General features: G+C 44.7%; 1 long non-coding RNA gene across 1 annotated transcript; it reads right to left on the bottom strand.

Annotated features, from left to right (window-relative positions):
- Positions 1 to 7,426: 7,426 nt before the first annotated feature.
- LOC115305204 lies at positions 7,427 to 13,032 on the bottom strand. The gene is made up of 3 exons (XR_003914748.1): positions 12,933 to 13,032; positions 7,832 to 7,952; positions 7,427 to 7,684 (listed from the first exon to the last, which is right to left on the bottom strand). It is a non-coding gene; the product is annotated as an uncharacterized LOC115305204 (long non-coding RNA).
- Positions 13,033 to 21,292: the final 8,260 nt, after the last annotated feature.

The following is a 21,292-nucleotide window of genomic DNA, read 5'->3' as shown; positions in this document are numbered from 1 at the left end:
ACAGTGGCTCGGCCTCATTCGTCCCCCATCACGGTGCTCGGAACCCCGTCCCTAAAACATGCCAGATCTTGGTGGCATCCATGATACCTGAATGGCGTTCCTGGCGTAGAAAACGGCTGAGTGCGTTTCTCATGAAATCACAGGAGAGGAGTCTCGGCAGAAGCACCTCTGGGGTTCCTTTTTGCCAGACGTCTGCGTGAGCTCTGCTGGGGGTTCAGACTGGCCAGCTCTCAGGCCCAGCACAGGCCTCACCTGAGGTCTGGCTGTGGGTGGCATGGAGAAGTGGGGAGCACGGGGGAAAAGGAGGGCATCTCCATGTTCCCCAGCCGCCCAGCAAAGCATGAGCTGAGGCCACAAAGTGGAGGCACAGGACGAGTTTTTCTTAGCCTCTGAATTTGATAGAGTCCTTCTCAAAGTTTATAGGAGCTGAATCTGTCCCTTAAAACTCATGGCTCTGTTGGTTAAGCATCCGACTTCAGGTCATGATCTCCTGGTTTGTGGGTTCAAGTACCACATCCAACTCTGTGCTGACAGATCAGAACCTGGAGCCTGCTTTTGATTCTGTGTCTGTCCCTCTCTCTCTGAACCTCCCCTGCTCATGCTCTCTCTCAAAAATAAAATAAACATTAAAATTTTTTTTTAAAAACTCTTATTCACTGGGGCTTTTTTTTTTTTTTTTTTTTTAGAGAAGCTTTTCCTTTTTCCCTCCAAGGGTAGGAAACAGTTTAGGAAAGAAGAGAGAGAGGAAGCCAGTGAAGGAAGGCAGCTAGGGCACGAGCATCCTGGGGTGGCAGGAAGCCACGCTCGGGTAAAATCTTGTTGCTGAGTGGCAGCGGGTCCTCGAGTTGGCCAGCTTTGATACTTTGCCTGTTCTTTCCCCACGCGCATGCACAGTCTCTTTGGTTCTCTGAGTCAGGCCACCAGAACAGGCAAGGGGAAGAGAAGGAGCTACAGAACCCAAGGCCTCAGCCAGCCCAGGGGTCCTGGGACCAGAGCTGTGGTGCTCGGGGCTTTTCCTGCAGCATTTAGTTTTAAAAGGAAGAAGCAGCTCAATCACCCACCCAGCAAGGCTGGAATTCACTTTTTCAGCTGGGCTGATGCTTGGCATGGCCTCTGCGGGGCGCGTGGAGAGAGGCAGGATGCTGACTTCTCTGTCCCGCCACCCCTGGTACACTGGAGACGTCTCCTTCTCTTCTCCCACCCGCATCTGCGTGCGGTCCCTTCTCTCATTGGCCCTAACAATTGCTTGCCATCTCCTCCTTCCAGTTTTGTAATTTTATTTCTGGTTCTCATTAACATATTTAAGCAGAGCTAGGGATGGAGTCCCTAAGTGACCCAAATCACTGCATTGTGTTCTCTTCCATCCCTTATGATGCCTTTAGTAAGCATTTAAACCAAAGCACTGTGCTGAACTCCTTAAACCAGAAGTACCAGAAGCACAGTTATACAGAGGAGGGCCGAGCCATGATCTGCACATTGTCTGAGTCTGAAAAGTGTTGCTGATGGCAGGGATGGTAGGAAACCAGGCGGATATACACTCCCTTTGAGTATGAGTGGGGACTCTGAAAATCAAGACATGTTCAAAGCACCTGTGAGGTACAGTAACACTGGTATCCTCGTTTTACAGATAAAGAAGTTGATACTCAGAATAGTCAAATTACTTTCCCAAGGTCAAACAGCTGGCAGGTAATGAAGCCAGAATGTGTAGCCAGGCAGACTCCAGACCCCATACTCTTGCAGAGTCATACATTCTGCCATTTTGATGACCCTTAGAGTAAGGAGTAAAGGGTGAGTGAAGGACAAGTAAAAAAGAACAATTAAAACAAATTCAAAGACCGGTCAGGTGGAATATTGAAGTGTCAAATCAGCACAGAATCTAGAAATTATTTTGTAATACCTTTTGCTTTTGTTCTGTGTCCATGAAAGAAGCTTCTAAGCTACTGTTTGGTTTTCTGAAAAGACCTGTTTACTTGGGGAGGTGTTCCAGGGCAAACCCCCCGGCTGGTTCTCTAGCCAGGATCATTTATCCACTTCGTTTCCTGGTTGGCATTGCAGCCTCTTGGGGCTTTCAGGAAACTGAAGCGTGTGCCCCACTTCTGACCACTTCAGATAGAACCAGATAACCATAGGGCCCCTGACCAACAAGACAGGAACCAGAGACTGCCCAAGGCACAGGTGGGCACGCAGCCAGTCAGTGGGCCCCTTAAAGAGCTTATAGAGGAGAGAGAAGAGATGGACTCCCCATTATGCTGAGTAAGGAGGGGAAAGGGAAGGGGGAGATTATACAGTTCTTTCCAGATCAACTACTTCTACCTTTTTCTTAGCTGCCTCTTTGTCTCCAACTGAACCTCCATCTTCACTGGAAACCCCATTGAGAACTTATTCTACCCCATCCTGATGCTTCAACTCCAGCCAGGGAACTTACAGATCACTCCTCCCCACCATTCAAATAATTCCATCCCCAAGGGAGCCATGCAAATAAATATGATGTGGACAATACAAAGGATGATGCATGTCTGCAGTCGCCAACAAGAAAAATTTAACACATAAAAAACGGTGCAAAAGAGAGGGGAGGGCAGGGAGAGGAGAAAACACAAAGAAAGCACGTTCAGCATAATGGAACCTCATTTGCGTAACACTTGTAATTACAAGTCTATATGTGCCCAGAGGGAGGCGTGGAAACTGTGGCAGCCTGGGATGGAGATGGGGATTTCAGAGCGATTTTCCTTTTTTTATACTTCTCTGTATCGCTTGAATGTTCTATAACAAACACACATTACCTCTTCTTGGCAAAGCCTTCCCAGACTGGCCCAGGGAGAAACAACAACTTGCAAAGATTGCCGGGAAATTGTTATTTCCTCTTCCATTGAGGCGTTTCTCTTACACTCCCCTCCCACAAACAATTCATACTTTTAGAAATCTAACAGCACATTTCATCCATTTTGGATTTATTTCCACGTATGGTGTTGGAAAGTGGTCTAGTTTCATTCTTCTGCATGTCGACGTCCAGTTTTCCCAACACCGTTTGTTGAAGAGACTGTCTTTTTCCCATTGGATATTCTTTCCTGCTTTGTTGAAGATGAGTTGACCATATAGATGTGGGTCCATTTCCGGGTTTTCCATTCTGTTCCATTTTGTGCCAGTACCATACTGTCTTGATGACTACGGCTTTGTAATACAGCTTGAAGTCTGGAATCGTGATGCCTCCAGTTTTGTTTTCTCTTTTTCAGGATTGCTTAGGCTATTTGCAGTCTTTCCTGGTTCCACACAAATTTTAGGATTGTTTGATCTAGCTCTGCAAAGAATTCTGGTGGTAGTTTGATAGGGATTGCGTTAAATGTGTGGGTTGCTTTGGGTAGCATAGACATTTTGACAATGTTCTTCCAATCCATGAGCATGAAATGCTTTTCCATTTATTTGTATCCTCTTTAATTTCTTCCATAAGCTCTCTATAGTTTTCAAAGCACAGATCTTTGACCTCTTTAGTTGGGTTTATTCCTAGGTATATTATTGTTTTTGGTGGATGGGTGATGGGTATTAAGGAGGGCACTTGTGATGAGCACTGGGTGTTGTATGTAAGTGATGAATCACTGAATTCTACTTCTGAAACCAACATTGCACTATTAACTAGTTAAAATTTAAATAAAAAGAACATAAGCATATATACCAACAAAAAGAAGAAGTCTAAGGGCTGAAGGCTAGCTCAGAGAAGGGGTGCCCCTCCCTACACTAGCCTATACCTCTAACCCACGTGCCTTGGGGGGCTGTCCTGATTTTGAGTTGCTTAGATACAATGTGTAGACTTTCTTCAGACTGTTAACTTACTCTAAGGAAGAACATAATATATTTGCATTTTCTAGAAGTTTATAAATTTTAATTAAATGAACTGTGTATATTTTAATTAGCTTCCTTGCCCTCTTAGCAGTTTCAAGAATGTTCATAGGCCCTGTTCTTCCATATCAGCCCTACTGAAAAAAAAAAAAAAAAGCAACAATCTTCCTTAACCCGTACTTCCTATCTCTTGACAATGACATTCCTCTTTACCAAAGGTGATCTTGATCAGAGATCTGAGCTCCTGTCTCTCTTTTGTGGGTCTTGTGTCCCTAAATCAGATTTCTCAAAAGGTACATACTTATATCCCTGTATCTATTGGTTAATTCAGTTCCTTACTCAGAAGCTCTCCCTTCTGGCATGGTTCCTCTGCATTCCACTCAACTTCCAAAAAGTTAGAACAATTAGAAATATCTTCAATTACATGTAATGGAAAACCTGACTTAACAATGGTTTAAGCAAATCAGGGTTTATGTTTCTCAAACAACAGAACGTTGAAGGTAGGTAGCTGATGGCATTGACTCAGCAACTTAATAATCCAGGATAAAGTGGTCTCTGTACTTCTATTGACTATTGCTTTCATGGGCCCAAAATGGCTGCCACGGCTCCAGATTTCACATCTATAGTCAAGATAGGAAGAAGGAGACATGGCAGTGTTCAATCATACCATCCTTTTATTAGGAAAGCAGAGCTTTCCCAGAATACTAAGAACAAACTTCCATTTATGTCTTTTTGGCCAAATTGTATTACATGGCCATTCCTGGATGGAAAGGAGATGGAGAAAGCAAATATTTATCCTCTCTAGCTCCCAAGGAAGTATATTGGGAGAATCTATAGGGTTGGCAAACCAGCAGACTCCATCACAGGGTCCAAACCCTTTTCACTGAGAAGATTAACAAACAGAATAACGACAGCAAACTTTTACTAAGCATTCATTCCGCACCAGGTCTTTTGCTAAGTACTTTCTTTACATCTGCTGCCTTGGGAAATCCTTCTAACAATCCCAAGGTGCAGGTGTTACCAGTATTTCCATTTTATAGATGAGAAACCTGTGGCTTACAAAGGCTAGAGAACCAGCCCAAGGTCACACAGTCTGTAAGTGTTATTGCTGGGATTTAAACCCGGCTAAGCCAGGAGCCAACAAACCTTTCAGTGAAGGACCAAATAATAAATATTTTAGGGTTTGTGGGTCATACAGTCTGTTGCCACCACTCAACTCCGCTCCTACAGTGCAAAAGCAGCCATAGCCAGTATGTAGATCAACCAGCTGTGTTCCAATAAAACTTTATTTATAGACACTAAAATTAGAATGTCATATCATTTTCACCTGTCACAAAATATTATTTTTTTCTCTACTGTTTAAAAATATAAAAAACCATGCTTAGCCCACGGGGCTATAGTTTGCCAATTCCTGCTGTTAGCCAGGGTTGTAAACATTTTGGGATTCTACCCATATGGAGGTTTTAATGTATGTGCTCCCCCTATCCTCTGCTTGCCTCATGCTTCTGTGGCTTAGGCCTCTTTCCATTCTGCTTTTTGGCTCCTGCACCTGTGTTCCCAGATCCAAGAGGGCCATAAAACAGGGGTCACCACGACCACATATCACCAGCACCTTGGTACATGCACTTGGCTATTGGTGTTGCCACAGAGGTGACTTGTTACAAGAGGCCCCATCATGCCAGACTTAGAGCAGGTACTGGAACAATCATTGGGAGGTTGATTTGTTTTGGTGGGGTTTTTTTTTAGAGCTTTGGGTGATTTTTTTTTCCTACTATTAACAGCAGCCACTCCACAGGCTCTCAGGAAAGGAGAAAAATAAAAATGAAAGCCCAGATTGCTTTTCTTTGCTTGTCTAAAAAATATTAGATCTCTTTTTCTAACTGGGTCCTCAAGGATGTGTAGAAGGAGAGAGGGGAGCTGTGTGTCATCTAATTGCTCTGTTTCCTCCTTCCTCTGTGTGGCCCTAGGTCACCCTCACAAAAAAACGTCCAGGAATTTCCTTGGGGCTTCATACTTACCCTTCCATTGAAGGTGCTTTTGCCTACAAAAGCTACTGGTGCTTTGAATTGCTCAGCAAATGCTTTCCTTGTCTTTGTGGTTCTAATGGCAGTGATGGGCCTGCTTGCTGAAGATTTCCAGAAAGTTCTACTGGCCAAGAAGATCATAAATGCTGGGATTGGTTTCCCAGACTATAGGTACCTCTTTCTCTCCTCTCCCTAAAGGTACTGGTGTGTAATTCCCTTGGGGTTGTTCAGGAAAGAATTATGACACTTGTTAAAGAATGGTAAGGTCAACTATCACAATGTAATATGCATAGGGACCACTGCAAGGGGCGGGTGTCTGCAATGGAGGAGAAAGATTGGGCTCAACTCCAAATACAATAAGGAAAAGTGGGAATTTATAGTCAAGGAGCAGAGTGGGGTCAGTGGATGGAAAATTACTGAGAGGAAACATCAGGGCTAAGGGGGGCTTCTGGCTAAAGCGACCACAGAATTCTTGTTGAAGGCATTGGACATCACCTGGAGGAATGGTGGGGGGTGAGAAATCTGTTCAGATTTCATGGTGATCAGATATTGGGGGTGGGGGTTGGTTCTGGCTACACTGACTTAGCTGGATTCTTTCTAAAATTGGACAATGTGGGGAGAGCCAAAAGTCAGGGGCTAGTTGAAAAGAATGCTCAGAGAAGCCTGATTAGAGTTTGCTATAGCAGCATTTTCTACAATAGCCAAATCATGGAAAGAGCCTAAATGTCCATCACCGGATGAATGGATCAAGAAGATGTGGTGTATATATATATATATATACACAATGGAGTACTACATGGCACTGAGAAAGAATGAAATCTGGCCATTTGTACCAACATGGATGGACCTTGAGGGTGTCATGCTAAGCAAAATAAGTCAGGTAGAGAAGGATAGATACCATATATTTGCACTCATAGGTCTAATAGGAGAAACCTAACAGGGGACCATAGGGAGGGGAAGGGGGAAAGAGAGTTGGGGAGAGAGAGGGACACAAATCATGAAAGACTACCGAATACTGAAAATGAACCAAGGACTGAAGGGGGAGGGAGAGGGGGGAAGGGGTGATGGTCATGGTGGGGGGCACTTGTGGGGAGAAGCACTGGGTGTTATATGGAAACCAATTTGACAATAAACTATTATAAAAAAATAAGGAGAAATTCTTTGTTAGGGTGATTCCCCAAATACTGTTGTTATCATCAGTGTTGTTGTCTAAAATCTAACATTGTCTTGTGCAGTCAGTGAACATTTTCAGCTCCCCTGAGTGATTCTAGTGCCTTGTTTACCTCCTCTGTAAACATGATGGTGACCAGGTCTGCTGCACAGGACAGTTGTGAGGAATAAGTAAGATGGCATCTGTGACAACACCTGATGCCGCTGTGGCACGAAGGGGCCCGCCATCAAAGGAGCCATCCTTCCTGCTCTGAAGTCTGTGACTGTGTCCTCAAGGCACTTCTCAACACCCCATACTGAGCACTTTAGACTGGCTTCTGTCCATGGCTCCCTGTCCTCCAACTAGGTGGGGTTGAGCAAGCGTGCAAACCCGTCCCTGTCGCCAGCCTCTCTACCAGACAAGTAGCTCAGTGAGCACCGATGGCCTTCAGACAGTCACACTGGCTTTGCACGGGGAAATGGCGGTGGCTTCAGTCAAAGTCCTTCAGGAGTACCTGTTAACTGGCCCTGGGTTCATGGTGGGCTCCAGCTTGGCTCCTCCTCCTCCCTGACAAGGGCTCCTCTAACGAAGAGAGAATCAGTGACCCTGACTCCCTTTGAGGAAGGTGCTGGCCTCAGGCTTGGGGGCTGTTTTGGATCCTAGCTTGTTGGTAGCAGATCTGTGAATAGCAAGGAAATGGAAAGGAAAGGAAAAGGGTTCAGAGGGACAGAGCAAAGAGTCTGGGCAGAAGGAGTCTTGAGGCTGAGGAGGAACATGAACCACCACGAGCACGTGTAGATTTTGACTGCGCCCAGCAATCTCTCACCTGCCTTCTTGGGACCCAGAGCCATGGCTAAGCTTCCGTGCCTTGAAGGAGGGCCCAGCCCTGAAGCTCTGGAGAACAGCTCTAGCTGGGATGCCCTGAGAACGGCTTATATCCTCTTGGCCTCAGAGACAAAACAAAAAAACAAAAATCAAATCAAACAAACAAACAAAAGACCAGGGATAGGATAGACTTATCTAGAAGCCTGTACAGCTTTGATTTCACTGCTCACTCCTCCCGCCAGAGTGCAGAGGTGGGAGGGGTTGTCTACACTGCAGAGTTTCCTGTTTCCCTGTGGTCTGTGGCACTTAGTCATTCTTTGGGGTGGTCAGGTTCCTTCTCTCAAAGGACACAGCCTCACGACAAGCCCGGGCAGAGGGAAACCGGGCAATAGGGCTTGTCTCCAAACTCCCCAAAGGCCTCAGGCTCTGAATACTGGTCTTTGAAGAGAGTTTCCAGCCTCCATATTTACCCCTCAGCACCCAGCTTGGGCTCCCACATGCTCTCCAACACAGCTTTCTGTCACCCTGACGGGTGTGAGAGGCTAAGGTTTCTTTATAAGCAGCCAGGTGTGTGTATGTGTGACTGTGTGTGTGCACATGTGTGAAGAGATGGGTAAGAACATAGTGTGAGTGTTTATCATTCTTTTGAATGTTAAAATGACCAGGTGTTTGTCACCCTCTGAAAGTGGCCTCCCAGGAACACCTGGGTGGCTCAGTCGGTTAAGTGTCTGACTTTGACTCAGATCATGATCTCGCAGTTTGTGAGTTTGAGTCCCACCACGTGGGGCTCTGTGCTGACAGCTCAGAGACTGGATCTGGTTTTGAAGTCTATGTGTCCCTCTTCCTCTGCCCCTGCGTCACTCTCTCTCTCTCTCTCTCAAAAATAAACATTAAAAAAAATTTTTAAGTGGCCTTCTGACAAACATTAGTAGAGGTCTAACAGAAGTTTATGAAATTGTTATGGATTGAACCAAAATGTTCTCCCCAAATTCATATGTTCATGTCTTCACCACCAGCACCTCAGAACCTGACCTTATCTGGAAATAGGGCCGTTGCAGATGTAATTACTTAAGATGAGGTCACACTGAGGTGAGCTGGGCCCTAATCTGATATGACTGGTATTCTTTTTTTTTTTTTAATAGTTTATTGTCAAATTGGTTTCCATATAACACCCAGTGCTTCTCCCCACAAGTGCCCCCCACCATGACCATCACTCCCTCCCTCTCTCCCCCTCCCCCTCAGTCCATGGTTTGTTTTCAGTATTCAGTAGTCTCCCTTGATCTGTGTCCCTCACTCTCCCCCACTCTCTTTCCTCCTTCCTCTCCCCATGGTCCCCTGCCAGGTCTCTCCTCTTAGACTTATGAATGCAAACATATGGTATCTGTCCTTCTCTGCCTGACTTATTTCGCTTAGCATGACACCCTCAAGGTCCATCCACGTTGGTACAAATGGCCATATTTCATTCTTTCTCATTGCCATGTAGTACTCCATTGTATAGATAAACCACATCTTCTTGATCCATTTGTCAGTTGGTGGACATTTAGGCTCTTTCCATGATTTGGCTATTGTAGAAAGTGCAGCTATGAACATTGGGGTACATGTGCTCCTATGCATCAGCACTTCTGTATCCCCTGGGTAAATCCCTAGCAGTGCTATTGTTGCAAAGAATACAAGGTGCCAGAGACACCACTAGGGAGAACACAATGACTCTAAACCCACATTTTTCAATAATAACACTGAATGCTCCAGTCAAATGACACAGGGTAGCAGAATGGATCAAAAACCAAAACCCATCTATTTGCTGCCTACAAGAGACTCACCTTAGATCTGAACACAGCTTCAGATTGAAAGTAAGGGGATGGAGAAATATCTACCATGCCACTGGAAGCCAAAAGAAAGCTGGAGTAGCCATACTTATATCGGACAAACTAGACTTTAAAATAAAGGCAGTAACAAAAGATGAAGAAGGACACTATATAATAATTACAGGGACTCTACATGAAGAAGAGCTAACAATTATAAACATTTATGCACCGAATTTGGGAGCTCCTAAATACATAAAACAATTAATCACAAACAAAAGCAATCTTATTGATAAGAATATGACTGGTATTCTTATAAAAAAGAATGCCATGTGAGGAGAGACACACAGAGAGAAGAGACAAAGGGAGCAAACAATCATAAGGCAGGAAACCTCCAAGGATACCAGAGCCTAGGAGAGGCCTGGACCAGAGGTGTCTCCCTGACCCCTTCAGAAAGAGCTCATCCTGGATGCTGATGCCTTGATTTCGTACTGGCTTCCAGAACCTTGAGACAATATATTTCAGTTGTTCTAAGCCGCCCAGTTTATCGTACTTTGTTAGGACAGCCGTAATGAGTCACCACAAAGGTGACTGTGGGCAATACAAAGGGCAGAATGCCCTTCCCTTGGGCTGCCCTGGGACAGGGCCTCATGTTTCTCAGCCTCAGGCTCACGTGTTAAAGTCACTTCCATGATATCAACCCAGGAGGCCCTTGGCATTCAAGGACTTAGCCTTCATGGTTTTAGCTATTCATGAATGGGCCTATAATTTCTGACATGTGATATGTAGTCATTAGTCATTTTGCCAAGGCACAAACTTGAATCATGCACTCTGAACCTGGCGCTCGGACAGGGAACTTGGCTGTGGCTTTGTTCTCTTCCGTTTGTCATTGTAGGCAGGAACTCGTGGGAGGGATAAAGTCTGTGGTGCTTTGTGGAAAAGTGTGTCTGAAGAGGAAGGTGGTCCCTAGTATGGGGGGAAAAGGGGGTCTAATTCTGTGATGGTCTAGGCCAGAAAGTAGCTTTATAAATTCTCCGAGTTCCATTTTTACAGAATCATTGTGGACCTAAAAGAGGCAGGAGAGTTTTCAATTATACTTTATTGCCTCGTGGGGGTAGAAGTCACAGGGCTCAGTATCACTCTCAGAGTGGGTAGTTCACTAAGGTGAGAGACCATATCCTTGAAGAATGTCAGGGGTCCCCATCTACAGCAACAAACAGGATTCCACCATATTTTCCAAACCTCCTTCTTCCCTTAGGTACCAGGCTCTCGACAGACCATAATTGCTGCTATATTCTTAAACCACTGGTAGAGTAAAGGTCACTTGTGGGGTGTAATTTGGAGAGATTCCGACAAGGGCCTTGCACTAAATCACCCATTTGTCAGGGTCTTTTCACGACCGCAGCATGCACCTGAGGCCTGGAATTCTGCCAATACAGACTCATTCCTTCGGGTGAAGGCACTGCCTGAACTTTCAGGAGTATCCATAGTTGAAAGAGGGTAATCTTAAATTACTGATAGCCACAGACTTCTAAGTGTGAATGGGCTTAGCAGACTCTTTAAAACCCACCTGACCACAGTTGTTAATAGGGGAAGTGAAAAAGAACACAAGAGCCCTGACATCCTGGCAGAAGGATGATAGAGTCTTCTAGATTTGTCAAGATCAGTCCTGATGGTACCTTCACAGGTGAGAGTGGGGTCACATGAAGGCTTGGGTAGTCTAATCTGGAAGTGTCTCACCTGCTTTCTGTGAAACTGATATTTTCAAATAATATCAGAAGACAAGAATTCATCAAGGGACATCCAATGTTTAGAGCTATGACTCTTTTTTCCATTGCGTCTTTCAAGTAAATTCCTACAACCACACAAATCAACTATAAAGTAATCACCCCTCGTGGAGGAGGACAGCTTATCATCCGATCGAGTCTTTACTTCCAAGATAATGTTTGTCTCCAGAGCTCTTGCTTTGATGGCCCCCAGTCCCCTTTTGGTTTCCCTTCTTTTAGGGTCCCATCCTTCCCTACCATCTCTGGAAAGCTTTTAAGATAACTCTTAAAAGACAAAGCAATGTCAGTAAAGGCCACTGCACTGTTCGGCTAACAGATAACCACATCACTCTTTCTCAAGATAGCTACGAAGACCATTTTTGAAACATGCTTGGGTTTGTGAAAATAAGATGGATTAAGGTCAACACAAAATAGACAGCCAGGGTATATGATGTTAGCAATATTACTGAGCCTGTTGAGATAGCACAATAACAAAGGCAGCACACCCTCAAAATTCAGGTATTTGTGTCTGCCTGTACATTCAAAGAGGTTTTTTTTCATCAGGCATTTGTGGTGGACTCTAAAACCTGCACTCTTTGCCAGAATCATGATCAAAACTCATTAGACTCATCCTGAAGCATGGGATTCTTCAACCACCTGGAATTTGTTATTTTGACTGTATTTTAGCAGTGGACATCAGCCAAGTGCATAACTGTAGGCTAAAGAGGTGGGTACCATTATTGTGTCCACTTTATAGGACGGAAAGCTGAGGCTGAAGGAGGACTGGCAGCAGTGGAGCCTCTGTAGAACATAACTCTGACTTTGGAACTGAATCCAACATAGGTAGAAACCCTAAAGAGACGGTCTCTAAAGAAATGGGGCTGGAGTTAGAGGGGGTAAAGAGACCAACCTCACTGAGTGGGAAAGGTGTGTTGAGAGGGCAGAAGACTTCAAAAGCTGAGTTCCCACGTCTGTGGCCCGACATAGGGTGTCAATGTAGGTTTTCTGGAACAAGGGTGATAAGACAACTCTGCTGCTTAGGAGGACATGTTTGCTAGTAACCTACGGACAAGGGTCTCGAGGGGTTCTCTACAGTCTGGAAAGTTGATACTCCCTGGGACAAACCCTCCACCACCCCATCTTTTTCCCCCTTAAGTTAATTTGTTTATTTTGAGGGAGAGGGAAGAACAGGGAAAGAAGGAGAGAAAGGACCCCAAGAATACCCCAGGCTCTTAGCACAGAGCCCAAGACAGGGCTCAAACTCACAAACTGCGAGATCATGACCTGAGCTGAAATCAAGAGTCCGACGCTTAACCAGCTGAGGCACCCGGGCGCTCCCACCATCCCATCCTTCTTCAGAGTCCTCCTAGCAGGGCCTGATGGCCCCCATTCTTCCTAGAGAAACCCATAGCATTGTCCTTGAAGGTCAGCAGTTCTTGGCTTGTTGGCTCCCCTCTAAGGGGAAGGCAGGGTCCTGAAGGGGCAGAGCCATGTAGACCTGACGGCAGGGTAAGTCTAACAAAGTTGAACTTACCTAGAGGCGGAGTCAAGTGGCTTTGGTTTACCCATCTCAGTTTGTGTTGCTGTCTTTCTGCACCAAGTTGTACTCCAAAAGGATAAACTTAAATATTCGGCTAATGAGACTTTAGGAGATGAGAGACTCCAAAAGTCTCCATAAGGGCCATGACTCATCAAGCTGCACTTGAGTCTACCAGGCCCAAGTTCCCCTAAGAGGATGTTCCACTTCTCATAACCCACACCCTCCCCCTCCACTTCAGGGAACTCGAGGTACAAAGGATCCAAACTGGCCCAGGCTCCCAACACTAAAAAACACTGTGAACCCCCTTTATATAATTGAAAATTAAAATAGAACAAAACCATAAGGCAATGAAAGCCCAACCCAGTTCAGACATTTTTTTCATGATAACTACTTCATACTGTCAAATACCTACACCTTTTGGAAGAGTCTCTGTGTGTGTTGTGTGTGTGTGTGTGTGTGTGTGTGTGTGTGTATGGCCATGCACATATTTGTGCACATACTCAGTCGGTCTTATGGATTATCCGAGACCAAAAGCTGTCCTCCCAACAGCGAAGGCTTGGCTGTGTGGCTGTTTTTCCTATAGAGTGTTGTGATGCTTTGGCAACCAGTCCATTTACTCAAGAGAGAAACACTCCCCAGATATAGCTATTGCCTGAGACCCACAGAAGTTAGAGAAATCATATCCTCAGCTTCCCAAGACCAGAGAAGTCATGGAGGGCTCAGCCTTCAGGGGTCCTGCTTTGGGGTCACACTCACAATGCCACCACTCCGCCCCATCCTAGCCCTCTGTCAATATGGAGGGGCCACGCTTTTCTCAGCCAACTTGACTTAAGGTCATTAACCCACCAACCAACAACTTTCCTCAGGAGGAAAGAGATTCTCATGATCTCTGGAGCTACCTTAGTTCTTAAGTGAAGGAAGCTCTCCCCCCAGGACTGCCATAAAGGGCACTTTAAGAGTCTGAGAACCTGCACTAAGCTGCCCCTTTCCCCTGCATGGCGCACCCAGATGTCCAAAGTTCTACCATATAGATCTTCCCTCCCTTCCTCCCTACTTTAAAGAAGACATATTGAGTCTGACAAGCCCGTCAGTCCCACTTCTTAAGCACTGAAGGCCCTGGTCTCCTACATCCTTTCCACGGCTTTCCCTAACAGCATCTAATTTCTACCACGACCCCCTGAGGAGGGCCCGGGGAGAGATGCTTTGCTTGACATGTGAGTGCTAGAATGCCATCAACTAATATTAATGAAACTCCAGAAATCATTACACACTTGCACACTCACACATTCTCTCTCTCTCTCTCTCTCTCTCTCTCTCTCTCTCTCTCACACACACACACACACACACACACACACACACACACACACACACACATTTCTATACCCTATTCCAGTGGGAGCATTTATTTTCCCTATAATCCTCTCCCATTGTGAGTGGTGATGGGCAATAGAGATGATGTAATAATAATTTTATCAGATCAATATATCATTTGGAAAATAAAAGCTCTCCCCTTCGTCGGGTGATGACCAAGAGGGGAAATGCCTGCGTCTGGTCAGTAATTTATGTCTGTCAAGCAGAATGGATGACATCTCCTGCTCAATGCTCTTGTGTCTTTGTGTTTTACTGTATCCCTTATGTTTTCAGCAATGCCCATAAAATATCCCTCTGAAGGGCTCTCCTTTGAGCAGGAAGCAGCTCCCTCCCCAAGGGGCTCAGATCTCTGTCAGGAGAAAAGCCAGCCTTGCATGTGGCTTTTAGTTTCTTTGCATAGTGGATGATGAGGTCAGTTTCATTTGGCTGGTCTTTGCCAGGAAACCTCTTACCTGTCTTAGCAAGCACATATTAGGAGTTCCATTTTACAGATGGGAAAACAGAGGACCCAGGGGGCAGATCTTTTCCTCTGGCCCACAAGGGCAAAAAAAGCTCTTCATCTTCAGCTGTAATAAAGCATTGCCCATGCCTCTCTACATCTTGGTGGGTGGGACCAAAGCAGGAGACCATGAGCAGAGAATTACATCACTTCATGGTGACAGCTGCATCCAAGTTAGAGGCCAGAGCTGGGCTCTCTCTCTTCCAACAGCCCTTTCTGAGCCTGCAGTCTTACCCTGATGCACAGGCTGCCTGCCTCTGGCCACTCTTGTCTCTGACAACTTGGGACCAGGTCCTGTCAGTGGCAGATACTTTGGAGCTGACCATGAGTGACCCTGAAACACTTTCGCCCTACACCCAGGGCTGAGAGAGAGTGTTCTTTGCCTTGGTTCATGCCAGCTCCCTGAACAATAAAATTAAGATGGGGAGGTGGGGAGGCTTGGGGGAGAAATAAAGGCAATACGCAGTAAAACATTTGATCAGTGGCTTATTGACAAAACAGAAAGAAAAAAATGAGAAAGAAGAAAACCACCATTTATGTGGTGTGTGCCAGGCACTACATTAGACCATTAAAATACAGAAGAAAAACCAAAAGAAATTCTGTTGAAGTGGTACTGACAATAAAATAGATACTGTCTTTCTCCTATGTATATGGTGTCTCAACTCCTCTGTAGTTTAACCCACAGCAGAGAGGACTTTGAGCCATAACTGTGCACTGTCACAGCACACTTCCATTTCAGAACAAGGGCATCCATTCATTCACTCGGCTTTGGGGGGGGGGGGACGGGCCACATGTTTTATGTATTCAGGACCAAATCTTATAGCTCAGAGATAATTTTTTTACTGAATTATTTGTGGTGACTTTTGTTTTAGTTTATAGTGCAAACTACTTTTTATTTAACAATTTTTTAAGCACTAACTGGTTGGCACTGTGCTCAGTATGAAGGGTTCAAGAATCAATAACATCAAGTCCTTGTCCTCCAGGAAACAGACTAACACCCAGACATAGAACACAGGGGCCAAATTTATCATGTTGGCCCCAGTGACCCCAACCAACTAAACCATTCCAGAACAAAAATGGTTGGTATTGTATTTGTTTTGGTTTTGGTTTTGTTTTGAAAATGGTATTCAAGCTTCGAAGGATAGCAAGCCGTTCAGACACAAAAGATGAACCCAAACCTAAATCCTGTCTTTGCACCAATTTGTATGTCCCTCCTTCAACCCAGATACACAATGCCAGCTTGAACCACCAATTACCACAAATCTATGGCCATTTTCAGGCCCTCTTTAAGGCTCGTCAAAGATGTGCCTAAATGGAAAGTGTGGTCATGTTAGAAGCCCTCACTCTGCATCCTGAGCAAAGAACCCCCTCCACAGGGGGGCAAAGGGTGTGAGGTACAGGGGCCAGGCAGCTATTCTAGTCAAACTCGCAGATTTTATGTTTGTTGAGCTCCATGAAACATAGGTCTTAGATCTTTACTCACTCAAAATATATTCTAGCTGCAATTATTTGTCTACCTTCCTCCCCTCAGCACTCACCCAGTAGAATCTCAATAAAGGGTTTTTATAGTTTCACTTTCCCCAGAATAATGTGCAGACAGTAACAAATCAAATCTTGCAGGAGTGGTCTTATGTGCAAAGTGGGTGTGAAGACATGAACATGCGAGGTGGTATGACCATAACATAGGAGTTATCAAGGGAACATTCACAAGTCTGAGCAGTAGCAGAGTGCACGGTCCCCTGAGCTCCCGTCATCCCCAAAGAGGTGGCTGAGGCTGGGCCTGGCTAGCCCGGATGTTCCTGGGGCGGGAATGAGCTCCAGGACCATTCATGTGAGATGACCTGACCCGCCACTCATCCTCATCTCCCCTCCCAGAGACAACATCTAAAACTCTTTTGGTGACCATTACCTTTTTTTTGGCTAATGCTACCAAACTTTGATAAGAGCAATTGTATCATCAATTAAATAACAGCAATTAAACTAAAATTACTTCTACAAAGAAGAAATACAGGCAAATGTCTTTCTACAGTCAGTTGAAACAAACCTGCCTCAAGACCCAGATCCCCCATCCCCCATGACTTAAATCTCCTTTCTCCTCGGGGACCTGATGACCCAGGGGGAACTTGTGGCATCAGGGACCCTGTGAGCTACATGAGGAGAAGCTGGAGCAAAGGGCCATTTGCAAAAGGCTGGAACTGAAACTTGATGTTATTCAATACTGGCTGTGAGCATTTTGTTTTCCCAGCTCACAGCTTTCTGTCAATGGATAGAGCTATCATCCAACTTCCTTGAACATTTTCTCATAGAAGAGAATCTGGCTTTTTGATAAAAGGATGTGGTTCTTTCCAATTCTCTGTCTGAGTCTTCGGCCACCATCCATAGAGGTTGCTCTTCTGATGCATGTGGTTCATGTTCCTTGCGCTCTGGGACCATTCTTCTCTATTTCCAAGCAGGTTGGTTCCTTTTCAACATGTTGTTTCTGAATTTGCATTACGTGTTCTTGATGGACTTCAAGATTCAGCTGGAGCTTTGTAATCTCACTTTCAACCTCATGTTCAAGCTGAAACCATCAGGCTGCAGAAATACTTAGTTGGGAGGCTTTTTATTTGTCCTGTAAGCTCTTTGTTTCATTTTCTTCACATAATTTTTTAGCTGTATTTTGGTTTTCTCCATATCTAAATCAATAGGTCCCTGATTTCCTTTAAATTGACCTGGAATGGGGCATGGGGTGGCCTCCACTGTCTGCTCTCTTTCCTCTAATTCCAAGTGGCCACCACCCCTGTAGAGATGTTCTCTACAGAGAGAGCAGATGAAGCTCCGTTGCTCATCATGGTTTCAATCCGAGACTACAGCCGGCTCAGTTTCTCATCATGACTGGTTTCATCTGTGCATTTGTGTTTTCAAGCCTTCTTTCTGCGGCTCCAGTTGGCGTGCCCTTTACTTCCATCACTCAGTTTCTTGGGCACAGCTTTCTAGACTGTCCCGAAGATCAGGGTTTTCATTCAAGCCATCTGTTATGTTCTTCTGAAGCTCTTCTCCACTGTTGTGAGATGCTTTTAAGGTGTGTTTTCCTTTTTGTTTTTTGCTTCGGCCACTTGGGATTGGAGGGACTTGGGCACATCTTAGAGTGGCCGCGTCCATCTTTGAAGGTGAGCCGTTTTCAGTCTGTGAAGTCAAGTCGAGAGGGCTCACTGTTTTTTTTCTTTTTGATAACAGGGAAGCAAATTTATTTTTTAAGTGATTAGTGCAGGATGGGTCGACTGATGGAGGAGTGAGTGTCCCACCTGGAACTATGAGCAGGCGGAAGCCAGGACAGCGTCGAAGAGAATCTTGCATTGGTTGGGAGGCTGCTGTGGCTTCTTTTTTAGCTGTCACTTCTGGGTTCTGTTCTCATGAAAGTGACACTGTGCAGTGGGTTCTGTTATCTTCCCAGCAGCCATTTCCCCCTTTCTTCTGGCAGCACACTGAGCCCTTCTGAACCCTGTGAGCACACCACCGGCCTGGGCAGGTCATGACACCAGCTAGAGGCCTTGCTTCTCTGTCCTTTTCCAAGAAAGTCTACTGTGTCCTCAAGTGAAGTCCAGTTCTGCATTTTATTAAGTACTGACAAACACAGCATCTGTAGCTACAAAGGACTGGCCCCACCACAGGTAACTGGAGGGTTCACAGGCTTATCATTAGCCCATCTACCTGCTGGCTCTTCAGTACCCTCATGGGGGCAGAAAGCACTTTGGCTGGCTCTTCCTCCCTCCTTAAAGTACGCCAGCTCTTTACTATGAAAACCACCACTGCGGGACGCACTGGGACCTCACAGGGAAACCCACAGAGACCTGGGCCTGTCTCAAGCACACAGACATCACTGGAACATTGCACAGCAGCTCTAGGACTTGGTGGGAGGACATTTCTGCCTCGGATTGCCAGTGTCCTGTAGGCCACAACTGGCCACATAGGACCTGTGGAGAGCTGCATCTCTAAGCAAACAGGGGCCCAGCAACCAGACAGACTGGCTGAGATGGGGAAGAGCAAGGCCTGCCTGCTTTTATGAAACAAGGCCCCCTAACTCAGCTCTGCTGAGTGCACAAACAGAAAGCACTATTACTGGGGCACCTGGGTGGCTCAGTCAAGTTAAGCATCCGACTTTGGCTCAGGTTACCATCTCACAGTTCGTGAATTTGAACCCCACATCAGGCTGTGCTGACAGCTCAGAGCCTGGAGCCTGCTTCAGATTCTGTGTCTCTCTTTCTGTCTCTGCTCCCCACTCCCCACTCACACTCTGACTCTCTCTAAAAAATAAACACTAAATATATGTGAGAAAGAAAGAGAGAAAGAAAGAGAGACAAAAGAAAGAAAGAAAGAAGGAAGGAAGGAAGGAAGGAAGGAAGGAAGGAAGGAAGGAAGGAAGGAAGAAAGAAAAAGAAAGAAAGAAAGAAAGAAAGAAAGAAAGAAAGAAAGAAAGAAAGAAAGAAAGAAAGAGAAAGAAAGAAAGAAGAAAGAGAAAGAGAAAGAGAAAGAGAAAGAGAAGAAAGAAAGAAAGAAAGAAAGAAAGAAAGAAAGAAAGAAAGAAAGAAAGAAAGGGAGAAATATTACTTACACAGCACATCCGGGCAAATGGAAAGAGCCAACAGCAGCCAGAGGCCAGCCTCCAGCTCAGCCACCCCATGTGGCCCCACAGCAAACCCAGATGATCAAGGTAAGGCCCTACCGGTACACTTAATCTAAATGGTCTTAATCTTAATGGTTTGTGTAATTCCACTAATGGAGTCAATGTAAACAATATGTATCTTAATCTAAATGGTATGTATAACTCCACTTAATCTAAATGGTATGTATCTAATGGCATGCATAATGCCCCTTCTTGATTTGTCAACTTTCAATAATATCCATTGATTTCCCTCTGTAAAAATATAAGGATTTCAACCCTTTTAAACTGCCTGCCTTTAAGACCTAGCTCAAAGTTTGTGGTTTCTCATCATTTTTTACAAGTTTATTTGGTTACCTTCATAACATTAAATAACATGTATACTGTGCTTCCATTGATTATGTCATCAATTTGAGTCAGTATTTTGATTCTGTTTCATGTAAAGACAGTAATGTTTATGCCCCTACACTTCCTTCTTCCTTTCATCTTTAACCTACTCTCAGATACATATTTTTAAATTAATATATCTATTTTGAGAGAGAGAGAGATAATAAGCAGGGTAGGGACAGAGAGGGGAGAGAGAGAGAGAGAGAGAGAGAGAGAGAGAGAGAGAGAGAGAGAGAGAGAGAGAGAGAGAGAATCTCAAGTAGGCTCTGTGCCCCATATTGAGCCTGATGCAAGGCTTGATCTCATTACTGTGAGATCAATGCCTAAGCCAAAATCAAGAGTCAGACACTCAAATGACTGAGTTACCCAGGTGCCCCTCTCAGATATATTTTTATATTGAATTGAAAAGGCTAACATTTACATTCCACAAGCATAAGCCCACCTTCTGAACTTCTACAGGGTTACCCCCAATTTTTTCTGTTTTTAAATAGGTTTACATTACTATCACTATAGACATATTGCTCACTGCTCAAATTCAGTAAAATTCCTGAATAGATTCCTCTTCTACAAATCTGAGATTACAATCCCCAGGCCACGGAAGGAAGAATGGCCAGCATAAAAATCAATGAATTTTTTTCTGATATTCCAGTAACTCCTTAAAATCATAATACATTTTTCTTGCCATTTTGATACTGACTTTCTGGTACAGCTTCTTGTTTTTCTAGGAGTATCTAAATACATTCTTTTTTTCCCTGAACAATGAGCATTTTTCAGATCTTCAGCATTTTCCATTCTCCTAAGGATATCATCTACCATAAGGAGCTGACTTTTTGCTCTAATACTTTTCCCAGCAGAGCACTCCGTCCTTCCGCACCATCTGGATGGTCATCCTAGAGACTGGCTGTCCTGAAAACTCGCTGCCTAGTTGTTACTTTGGGGTCCTCTTCACTGTAACTATTCTCCTTGATTGGGCTGCTCTCCTGTCTCCTGGATCCCATGGTTTTCTCTTCCTCTGTTTACTTCCCCATGCTCCGGGGATATATCCTCAAAGAATTTCCCAAGAAAGGGCATATGAAAATTAAATGTCCTATTTTGCCCTGATACTTGATAATTTGGGCTGGGTAAAAAAAAAAAAAAAAGTAATTGGTTAGGTCTTTTTCTCTCAGAACTTTGAAGGCATTGTTGTCTCCTATCACTGAAAGTTATAGATGAAGTCAGTTGTGGTTCCAGTTTCATTCCATTGAGGTGACCTATTGACCTCTCTGGGAGATTTTAGGGTCTATCAATTATTCTTGTTGGTTTAGGATTTTGCAAAAAAGTGCTTATGTGTTGGGTTGTTTTGCTACTGTTGCCTCCACTTACTTTGCCGGATATTCTGAGCCCTTTAAAAGTAAGGTTCTCTTCAGTCCTGAGAAATTTTCTTTAACTATTTCTTTGCTAACTTCTATTTTCTCTATT

The sequence above is a fragment of the Suricata suricatta genome, chromosome 2 (assembly GCF_006229205.1).
Source record: "Suricata suricatta isolate VVHF042 chromosome 2, meerkat_22Aug2017_6uvM2_HiC, whole genome shotgun sequence".
NCBI classification, from domain to species: domain Eukaryota; kingdom Metazoa; phylum Chordata; class Mammalia; order Carnivora; family Herpestidae; genus Suricata; species Suricata suricatta.
The sequence above is the reverse complement of the archived record's forward strand: the minus strand, read 5'-3'. Positions and strand labels throughout refer to the sequence as shown.